The sequence below is a fragment of the Centruroides sculpturatus genome, unplaced genomic scaffold (assembly GCF_000671375.1).
Source record: "Centruroides sculpturatus isolate CEXI.00-Female unplaced genomic scaffold, Cexi_2.0 scaffold639, whole genome shotgun sequence".
NCBI lineage: Eukaryota > Metazoa > Arthropoda > Arachnida > Scorpiones > Buthidae > Centruroides > Centruroides sculpturatus.
Genome location: NW_019384778.1, coordinates 429,379 through 439,878, shown reverse-complemented (window position 1 = coordinate 439,878; position 10,500 = coordinate 429,379). Strand labels below are relative to the sequence as shown.

The window sequence follows — 10,500 nt, the reverse complement described above, 5'->3', positions numbered from 1 at the left end:
GATCCACCGAGCGGCTCTCCCAACGATGGAGTATAAACATTGTTAACGCCTTGTATATATGTACATACGTTCAAATGTAATTGTTTTCTGATTTTAATAAATGCAAGGCAGCACCCATGGGATCCCGTGGAGGGGCTCTGGGCTATTTCTTATTTCACACTGTCCTATCTATCTTTATTTCCTCTTCCTCCTAATCATCAACTTTCCTAAACTCTTCTTTCATATTCTTACAGGGCAAAGTCCTAGCTAAAAAGGATAGCCTTTCTTAACTGTAAAAAAACAAGAACAAGTATATCTGCTGTTTGGAGGTCTCCGGATGCCACGCATAAGTATATGATGCAGTCAGTCGTTATGCACAACTGGTGGGTTTGAGAAAGGATGCATCATTGAAATGAAGTAAGCAGGATGACTGTTTCACTGCATTTCTTGTCATTTGGGTTATTCTGGCCTGACTGTGGTGTAGTATTGGGGGAATGGATATATCAAGTCATACATACAAGGTAGGCAGGCTTCTGGATGCCCAATCAAACAATCATCTCTCCCAGTGGTCTATTTGGATAGACCACTGGGAGAGATGATTGTTTGATCTTGACAACACAAGCACAATCAGCTGAAATGGCATCATTATCCAGAGACAGATAGAGGCCTTGCTAATAATTCTGTTTCTTCCCATATCATTGGCAGGTAACTGGTAGAACAAAATTTGCATGCATAGTGACCACTATGTATCATTAGCATCCCTTGCGCTCTGCGTTAACATCATGCATTTCATTTGCAATAGTGTTGTGAAAGAGAAGCATAAACTGCTACAGACTGGCATCACATCTTTAGTGACAAATCCTAGTTCTATTTGGGAATGAATTACTATTATGTTAGTGTGGAAAGTGCTTCAGGTTTGCCTGTACTATTGCATGGCATACTATCTCCATTTCTGGCTTGCTGGTCTGGGGAGCATCTTGTATGATGGTCACTTCTAGCAGTAGTGGTGTGAGGGACATTGATGGCACAATGGCACATTCAGAAAATTTCATAGCAGAGTCATAAACAGCTGTTTCCCAGCAAAATAATACTCAGACAAACACAGGTTTCCAGGAATGTCTGTGTCATGTTGCCATACTTCATTATCCTGCCTAGTCTCTAGATTTGTCTTTGTTTTCTTGTGGGACCAGATGAGATTCCAACTTTGGGCATCTATGAGTGTGAGTAATGTGGAGCAGCAGTTGTAACATCTATGCACAAATCTGTTGCAGGATAGTATATGGTGCCTGTAGGCCTCCCATAGCTGATTTTATCTCTACATGTATCTAGGCAAGAAGTGATCCTACAAGATAAGTAAAGGTTCCTTTAAATTGTATTGTTGTTGCACAGAAAATTTTTTTTTGTATCAATATGATATTGTATACATTATTACCATTGTCTTTATGTTCACACTAAATCAAGGCTGCCCAAACCCAGGTCCGCCAATGCATTTGAATTTGCCCATCCACAGTAGTGGTCAGCTGTCACCATGCACAATATCATGCTACCAATAATGCCAACTGCCACGTGATTGGTCGATTGGTTGAACGCGGAATGAACTATGACTTGAGTCACCACCACACTGCTGTTAATATCTAACCTATGCATTTATTACATTTGTTCTATTAGTGTTGAGTCGACTTTTATGTATTAAAATTAAATTGTCACCAAATATTGAAAAATTATTAGCTAATAAGCCCCTTTTTTTGGTCTCATTGATGTATTCTTTATTAGGTATTATTAAAACATGTGCTACTTAAAGCTTTGTTTGATTCAAATACCTATCCATTTATAGAAGAATCATGAGTGTAAGCAAGTATGATTCACTAGGTGGCCTGCCGGCTGACATGTAATTGATATTATAGCCCGCCTCCAAAATGAATTTGGCAGCCCTGCACTAAATAAAATTTAATTTAATTTTAATGTTTTGTCCTTTATGTATAACTTTGTCAGTGAGTGTATATTATAAAGTATGTATATATTATATACAATATATTAAACAAGAAACTCTTGGGATGAGATTTATTATTATTAAAAAGTCTAATTTAAGGTGAAAAATAATTTTTTTCATATTAAACAAGAACAAGTTTTTCACAGAATACATATATTATATCAATACATTTTATAAAATAATTTTAACAATGGAACAAATATGTTTGTAAAAAAAAATAAATTGTAGAAATCTTAATATTCTGGGACATGTAATGTTATCAAAATATTATTTTCTGATTTGTTTACACAGCAGTATGATTAGTTTATTTGGTTGTCTTATAAATATACTATAGATACATTAGTTGAGGTTAGAGCTTCCTTCATTGTCTTTACAGATCTCATGTATGGAAAAGGAATGACATGAGTAATATGATTGGAGTTGCAAAATGGTAAGTTGGGATAAATTTTTCACATCATTGGCTGGCATATATATTGCCAGTTAATGTTGCCAAATTTAAGAATTTGATATGTAATTTAATTTTTAAAATACATAAGAATGTTGTTTAAATTTTTTTTATGCAGAAAAGAGACTATCTCATAAATCACTGATAATCAAAATGTAACTGTGTACTTTTAATTTCATAGAACCAGTCTTCTCTTTTTTTAATGTATTGATAATTCTTTTTTACAGATTCTTCATATTAGATGTTTTACAATGATTTTTTCAGACAAAGAAAATTATATCCTTACATTTGACTTTTGAAACTAATCTATTTATAAAAAGACTTATAAGAAATTTAGTTACTACTTAAAATGTTCTTCTTATTCAATCATTGTTAATATAGATGTGATTAGTTAAACTGTTGTTTCTAGTTTTCTACAACAGATTGTGGTGATAAAATATTTTGATATGTAGATATTTGTCAAGTTTTAATGAGATTGATATTTTGTAGAGAGTAACTCCAAGAGAGCATACTCTAAGTGGCTACAACTACTATTCTTAGAACTATGAATGTAAATTTAAAAATTAGTTGGTAAAGTAGCTTTCAAGTGTTAATATCATTTGTGAAGTAATAAGAGAATTCGGTTTATATCTATGCTTAATTACTGGTGATTTTTATCTCGTAAACTTAATATAATTATCTGAATAGTTCCAGTTTTTAATAATCAATTTGCATAATTGAAGAGAGATTAAATAGGAAACTGTTTTACAAAATAGCATAATTATGATTGTTTATTAGGAGTTTTTAATATAAAATATTTACGAATAGTAAATAATAATGAATTACTATTTTTGTAAAAAAAATTATAAAATTTGTAATTTCTGAGTGTTATGACATCAGTCTTGTGTATGAAAGATAATTGAATAAATGATAAAATATGTTTAGCTGAAAGTACTGACTAGCCACAAATGATTTGTAATTTGATTCACTGTAAGTATTTAGAAGTTTGGTTATTATACTGGTTAAAAAGTTTTACATCTGTTAAGGTTTTTTCTTCAATCCAATTATGTTAATTATGATTGATCATATTTTATGAACTTTTATAATTCAACATTTAATAATTACCAGTACTTACTTATACAAATAGTTTAAGAATAAATTTTTTCTCATGCAAGGCATTTTGTTTTATTACTTTGTTGATTGAATTGAGTATTTGAAAAACAATATCAAGTTATATACAGTTGAAAACACAGGAAAGATAAACAAAATATCAAGGGAGACCTTGTAACATATTTCTGTCTGTATTGTACATGATGATTTCTTATGTTTGATGTTATCTTGTAAATAAAACAATAGAAAAGTTTTAAATTAATTTTTTTATCACCTGATTACAAATAAATAATAAAATGGTTACATTAAAGATTGAATTAGAAAGTAAATTTTATTCTTAAATGTCTTTGAGACTTTACTGACTCACTTTCAAAAGATATAAAATTCGTTTAAATGCATTTTATGTCTTTAAAATTGAATCAATGCAGGTTTTGAAGATTTAAGAACAAAATTTAGTTTCTGGCCATAACTGAGAATAAAAAATTTAATTTTTGATTAATCTAAGCAAAATTAAAGTAAAATGAGGTACCATTTATAAATCTGTCAAGGAAACAGATCAAAATTTAAGTCAAATGAAGAAGAAAACTCACACCTTTCTCACAGTTTCCACAGTAACTGTGTAATAAACAAATGTTTTTGGGCACATTTAGTAGCCAGGTTAAGCTTATATGAAATTGAATATCTATTGGCTATCTTCCAAACTTTAATCTTGCTACAGATGTTTGATTTCATATAAGCTTACCTGGCACAGGCCTCTGAATGTGGCCAAAAATGTACATTTATTAAACGGTTACTGCTGGAAAGTGTAAGAAAGGTGTGAATTTTCTTTATTACATGATAGTTCCAGTTTACAGTTTCAATAAATTTAAGTCAAAGATGGCAGAACTTATACTTTGTCATAAAAACTTACAATATTGCATATCTTTTAATGAAAGTTTTAATGTTTATCTTTTATTCATATACATGATGAACAGAATAGGTTCCACTGTTAGGAAGATTTTTTTTTGTGGATTCTTCTGCAATTAAAGGTTAATACTAACATTTAGACTTCCTTTATGTTGTGACTGCTTTTCTCTCTTAGTTAACAATGTATTGCTAATCATATCTCTATGAGAGATGAAAACTTGGTGGGTTAGTTTAATGGTATTTAATTCTGGGAATGTGACATAAGGAATGCAAGAATAGAGCAATATGTTCTAGAAATTCTGAGCATGTTTTGAACAGAGCATTGCAATATTTATCATCTTTATCAGAAAGGAAACAACATATAAATGAGATGTCATAATGCATTTAGATATATAAATAAAATATTAATATTTCATTATTTGAAAGGAATAGAAATGTTTTGTAGACATAAAACACTATCTGTTCCATAGATGTGTAATTGATATTCCACTGTATTTTGAATTTAAAGTATTGTTATTAAATACAAGTTAATGACCTTTTCATTTAAAATAAAATGGGATAGAAGAAATGTTTAAATGTTGTTTTGTTTATATGAAATCTAGTTGAACAGAATGGATTATGGAACAGTCCTTCTAAAGTAACTTAAATTTAAAATTGAAATGTTAGTATTTTGTTAAAATAAAATTTTATATTTTCATGAACTCTTTAATTTAAATATTAGTATATGTATGAAAAATTTGAAAACTATAGTTGCTTATTTATTCTGAATCCATAGTCTATATATAGTTTAAATAGCAATAATTTGCATTTTTATTTTACTTACTTTTTAAATGTTTTAATGCATAAAGAAGTGTGTAAAAAGATAAAAAGTAATTCANTTTTGTGAGCTCTCTCTCTCGATCGCGCATTAACATAGAATAGGTTTTAGCCTATAGCTTGTCACTTAATTGTCGTTCATTGATATTTGTATTTCGTTTTGTTTTTGGATTATTAAATTTACTCTTGTTTATTTTACTAAAATGTCTCTTCAATTTATTCTGAATCAGATCGCAAACGCGTGTTAATCCGCATATAATAAGATTGATTAACTGGTGTCAAGGAATCCTGACGAGCATCTGAACGTCGCTGTTCGGATCTTAGAGCGATTATCGCCCTCCTATAAAAGTTAGAGAGCCGATCTCACGATCGCGCGCCGTAAGTGTCGTAGACTAAGAACTACGTCCTGGCTGATCTCACATCTGGTTTTCAGGAGTAGGGTCTCGAGCTTAAGAAAAACACCTGTAATAGGATCTCACATCTGGTGGTCTGAATCCAAAAACTTGTAGCAACTCTCACAGTGGTGTCGCAGGAGTGGTTGTCGAACTAAAGAGAAACTCCCTAATAACCTCTCACAAGTGGTGTAGATCTGATTCGGATTGAGAGACAACTAGTTGATAAGTTGAAATAAGATAATTTTTAAGTTAATTATACGATAGAAATCAGGATGGATAGAGATAGAGAAGAACCTCCGCGAGCTACGTTAGCTGGTAATCCAACAACGTTAGGCGGATTAGGGGGAATGATTCCGTTGCTACCGGTCTTCTCAGGGGACGCAAAAGGTCCAAAGGTATCCGAATTTTTTGATACGTTAGCAGATGTGACGAGAGTAGCAGCATGGTCGAAGGCACAGATGCTGGCTGTAGCTAAATTAAAATTGACTGGCATTGCCCGGGAATTCGTGCATAAGGACCGGCGAGTAAAGGACGTAGAGGATTATGAGGAATTTAAGAAAATAATGATAGAGCGTTTTGAGAAGGTCCCATACACATATCGAATCCAGAAATTCTACGCGTGCGTCCAGGCCAGAGATGAGGACGTACAGACGTTCGCCGTACGACTCCAGGCCTTAGCCGAGGAGGTTGAGATTGAACATGAAGGCGTGAACGAAGCCGAAATAGAAGTCATAAAACGGGTTAAAGAAAAAGAATTGGACGAGAGGCTGAGAGTTCAATTTTTGAACGGGGTCGACATAAGGATAAGAAAAAGGATTATGTCCAGAGAACCCGAAACATTTGACCAGGCTCTAAAAATAGCAATAAATGAGGAGAATATCGAACTCCTCACTTCTCATCCTAGAGGTCTTTTAAAAGTAATAAAAGAAGAAGAAAAATTAGCAGATAATAAGGAGGATAATTTAAAGGAAACTGAGTCTGATCCCGGAAGACAAATGAAAGAAGTAGTTAAGGCTATAGGGGACTTAAGAAATCAATTTAATACATTTGTAAGACAATCCCAGGAGAAAAGGGATGAGGGTAGAGGACGAAATACGAAATATCTCCGATCAACGGAACAAGTTCATAGCGGAAACCGTCCACAAACATTCGACTTCCGTCGGAGAGGAGTAAATGATCGGATGCAAAGAAATAGTTATCAACCTAGGGTTAACAATACGTGGAGAGGTGTAGTAAAATTTGTAGGAAATCAGCGTACGCCAAACCAATATAGAAACCCTCACAGACATAAAAGGAAGGGTCAAGGTAGCAAGAAGGATCCATATATTTTAGTATATGTTAATAATATACCTGTAAAAATGATGGTAGATAGAAATTTAGAGACTACCATCATAGATAAGGGCTTGGTAAAGCGATTAGAGGGAAGAGCCTCCGTAATCCTTGGAGAAAAGAACAAATTAGATATTCGTCCCGGAAAAACGATTCAGACATTAGGTGTTGCGATACCCATATTCAAACTTCGAGGCCATAAATTTACCAATACATGTAAAGTAGTGCGTTCTGAGGTCACCGCTCCATGCATGGGCATAATTGGACGTGACATATTACAGCAGGAGCAAATAGAAATAGATAATCATAATGGAATGATTATACTGCCAAATAAAAAGGAAGTACATTATTGCTCATCTAAGTCACCAAGAGATAATTATTATAAAAAGAAGTCAGTTAGAGTAGAGAAAAATAGAAATCAAAGCGGAAGCGATTTAAGATATTTGGAAAGAAGCGTATTGAGGAGTGTTCGAGTGTCTTCCCGCCGAAGGCCCAATAAGAACGAACACATAGTGACAAAGCGAAAGACAAAACACAAGTCGAAAAATAAAAAGGCCGGGCGTAAGCTAACTAAACTGAAAAATAATATGGGTACGGATATAAAGTTAGGGCGTTGGAAAAAATTATTAAAAGAAGAGAAATCCTCCAATAAGCTTCAGTTAGAAAATAAGGAGTTAACAAATAAGGTCGATCTAGCGCATCGTCAAGAAAATACAATAATGGAAAATAAGGTAGAACTTAGAGGCGACCAGAGCAGAGCAGAGATGAATTGCTCTAGAGGTCAATTAATAGCGGATCTCTATAAATTAATATGTCTACTGATGTCGTTATTAAAAATTATCTCCGGCAAGAATATGAATACGGAAGATAAAATAACAGAAAGTAAGGAAGTTGAATTGGAAGTAGAAGCTTTTAAAAGCCGTATACCGATAGCTGTGTTTAAAAGACATAAGAACTATCCGATCATGGATCCGGACAAAATTATGAGGGATAAACAAATGGGGAAACCCATAAACCAATAACAATAGGAAATAGTTAACTCGGAAATCAGTATTTCTTGGTTGGATTGTCCTCTCCCTTGGTATTTTCCTTGTCCTAGTATAAGATATTTGAGGAATAGTTTAAATAGACATTAGAGTATAAGATATTTGAGGAATAGTTTAAATTACGAAACCTTGAACTCACCTCTCAAGCTAATAGTAAATCCAATATAAATCAGATAGAAGAAAGTTTTGAAGATAGGGGAGTTGTCCCCAGTGGAAGACGAGATTCCTTCGAGAACTTATTAAAAATGTATTAATATAATTTATTACAAAATTATTACAAGGAATAGGATTTGCGATGCAAGAATTTCATACACAAGTAATTGAAATAAGAGAAGCTATTGACGTTTTAGAGCAAGGAAAATTAAGCTCGTATGTTATCTCAAAGGAAGTGATGTATCGTACGTTACGTGAAATACAACCACAACTTCCGGAAGGTTATTCATTGATAGAACAAGTCAAAGCTGACACTCTCTTTAAATTTTACCAGTGGATTACTTCAGTTGCTATCGCACTCCCAGGAAAATTAAGAATTTTCGCAAAAATGCCATTGAAAATGCCTAGTGGATATTTTGATGCTTACGAAATTTTGGGATTACCTACATATATTCCTGCATTGAAAGCTTATGCATATTTTAAGACTGAATATCCCATTTTAGCATTGTCAATGGATCGTCAATCGTACATGTTGTTACGTCATNTTTGTTTATTTCTCGACATAATTGCTGTAAATGTTGAGACATTTATCCCAGCATGATACTAGTTTGAACATCCCTTCACAGTACTGTTGCTTGAAGTAGTCAAGAACGGTGTCTTGCAATTCCTACTGATTCACAAAGCATTTCCCTGCCAAAAATTTCTTTAAAGGTCCAAATAAATGAAAATCCAAGGGGGCTAAATCTGGACCATACAGAAGATGTTGCAGGATCTCCATTGTACCAATCACAGTTTGGTTTGATTTGCCATGTGGAGTATAGTCCAGATTTAGCTCCCTTAGATTTTCATTTATTCGGACCTTTAAAGAAATTTTTGGCAAGGAAACACTTCGTGAATCAGTAGGAATTGCAAGACACCGTTCTTGACTACTTCAAGCAACAGTACTGTGAAGGGATGTTCAAACTAGTATCATGCTGGGATAAATGTCTCAACGTTTACAGCAATTATGTCGAGAAATAAACAAAAGTGTGTAATTTTTGTGGAATGCATTAAATATTTCCTTTAATTATAAATGTTAGTGTAATTTTGGCCTGTGCCTTTAATATCGGACTCCCCTCATACATGTAAATTACTAAAACAATATGCCAAAAATTAAATGTTTAAATCATATAAGTATTAAATCATTTGACTGGAGATTAAAATTTTTAGAGATACTATATATTCTTAATGTTAAAAAGAACGACTTTTCATCTGCAGATGCAAATTTTTAATTTTATTTTTGCATTATGTTATTTTATAGATGTATATAGAAAAATAATAATTATTAATTTTTTATAGTGAAATTTTATTTTGTGTTTTTAAAAAGTAACCAAATTATTTATCCCTCTACATCATATTTGACTAAATAGATGTTTTGATTCTTCAAAGAGCTTAAAAGAATATTTTTCTGGTGTTAATGAAATAGTAAAATTCATAATAAATGTGATTAGGCTGCAATTTGAAAAAATTGTAGACATATAAATTCTCACTGTCATCCATTTGTCTGTCCTTCCTTAGTCTTAAGAATGGAGTTTGATGCAGGAAAATCAAAATCAGATTAGAAAGCTTAGAGGCAGGAGGCACTAATTAACTATATAAGAATTTCTGATAAAAACCAGAAGTTATGTTATTTCAATTCAAAACTTTAAAACTTCTCCCCTGAAAAGAGTTGGATAGATGACTGGCACGACTCATTGCCAATGGAAAAGTTTGATGTACAGGGCCAAGACACTACAGTACTAATCTGAGTTGGAAAGCATGTATTTTAAATGAAATAAATTAAAAATATGATTAAAACTTGCAGTCTAGCATTGTGATGATGTCATAATAAATAATTGCTTGTTGATATTACATTTAATAATATAAGTTGATATAATTTTAAGGAAGGAAAGTTGCAAGGAATTATAGTATATTTTTTATTCAGTAAATAAAATGTTTGAACTCTAATGGCTATATTCACCAACAAAGAGTTGAAGTTAACCAACCAGAACTCGTGTACTTAAAGCAACATGAATGATGATTGATTGACTTTGATTTCTAGTCTCAACTCTCTGTTGGTGAATACAGCTGCAAGAAAACACCAGTGAGTGATTTGTTGTCCTTGATTTTAGTTTTAAATGAACACTTGTATTAATTTTAAATATATAATAATTTAATAATAAAGTGTAATGTATGCAAATTTATGATGTATGATTTTACAAAACTAATACATAAATATGTTTAATAAAAATTCTCTTATTATGTAGAAAGAAGAAAATATTGAAAATTTTTCTTATGTTGATGATAAATTTATTTTAAGTTTTTATTTTAAAA

General features: G+C 32.2%; 1 protein-coding gene across 1 annotated transcript in view; it reads left to right on the top strand.

The window, feature by feature from the left end:
* The window catches only part of LOC111629122 (AP-3 complex subunit delta-1-like), a gene marked incomplete at its 5' end in the record, with an annotated part of 62,570 nt that overhangs the window by 31,256 nt on the left and 20,814 nt on the right, over positions 1-10,500 (top strand). The gene's annotated exons all lie outside the window — the stretch shown is intronic.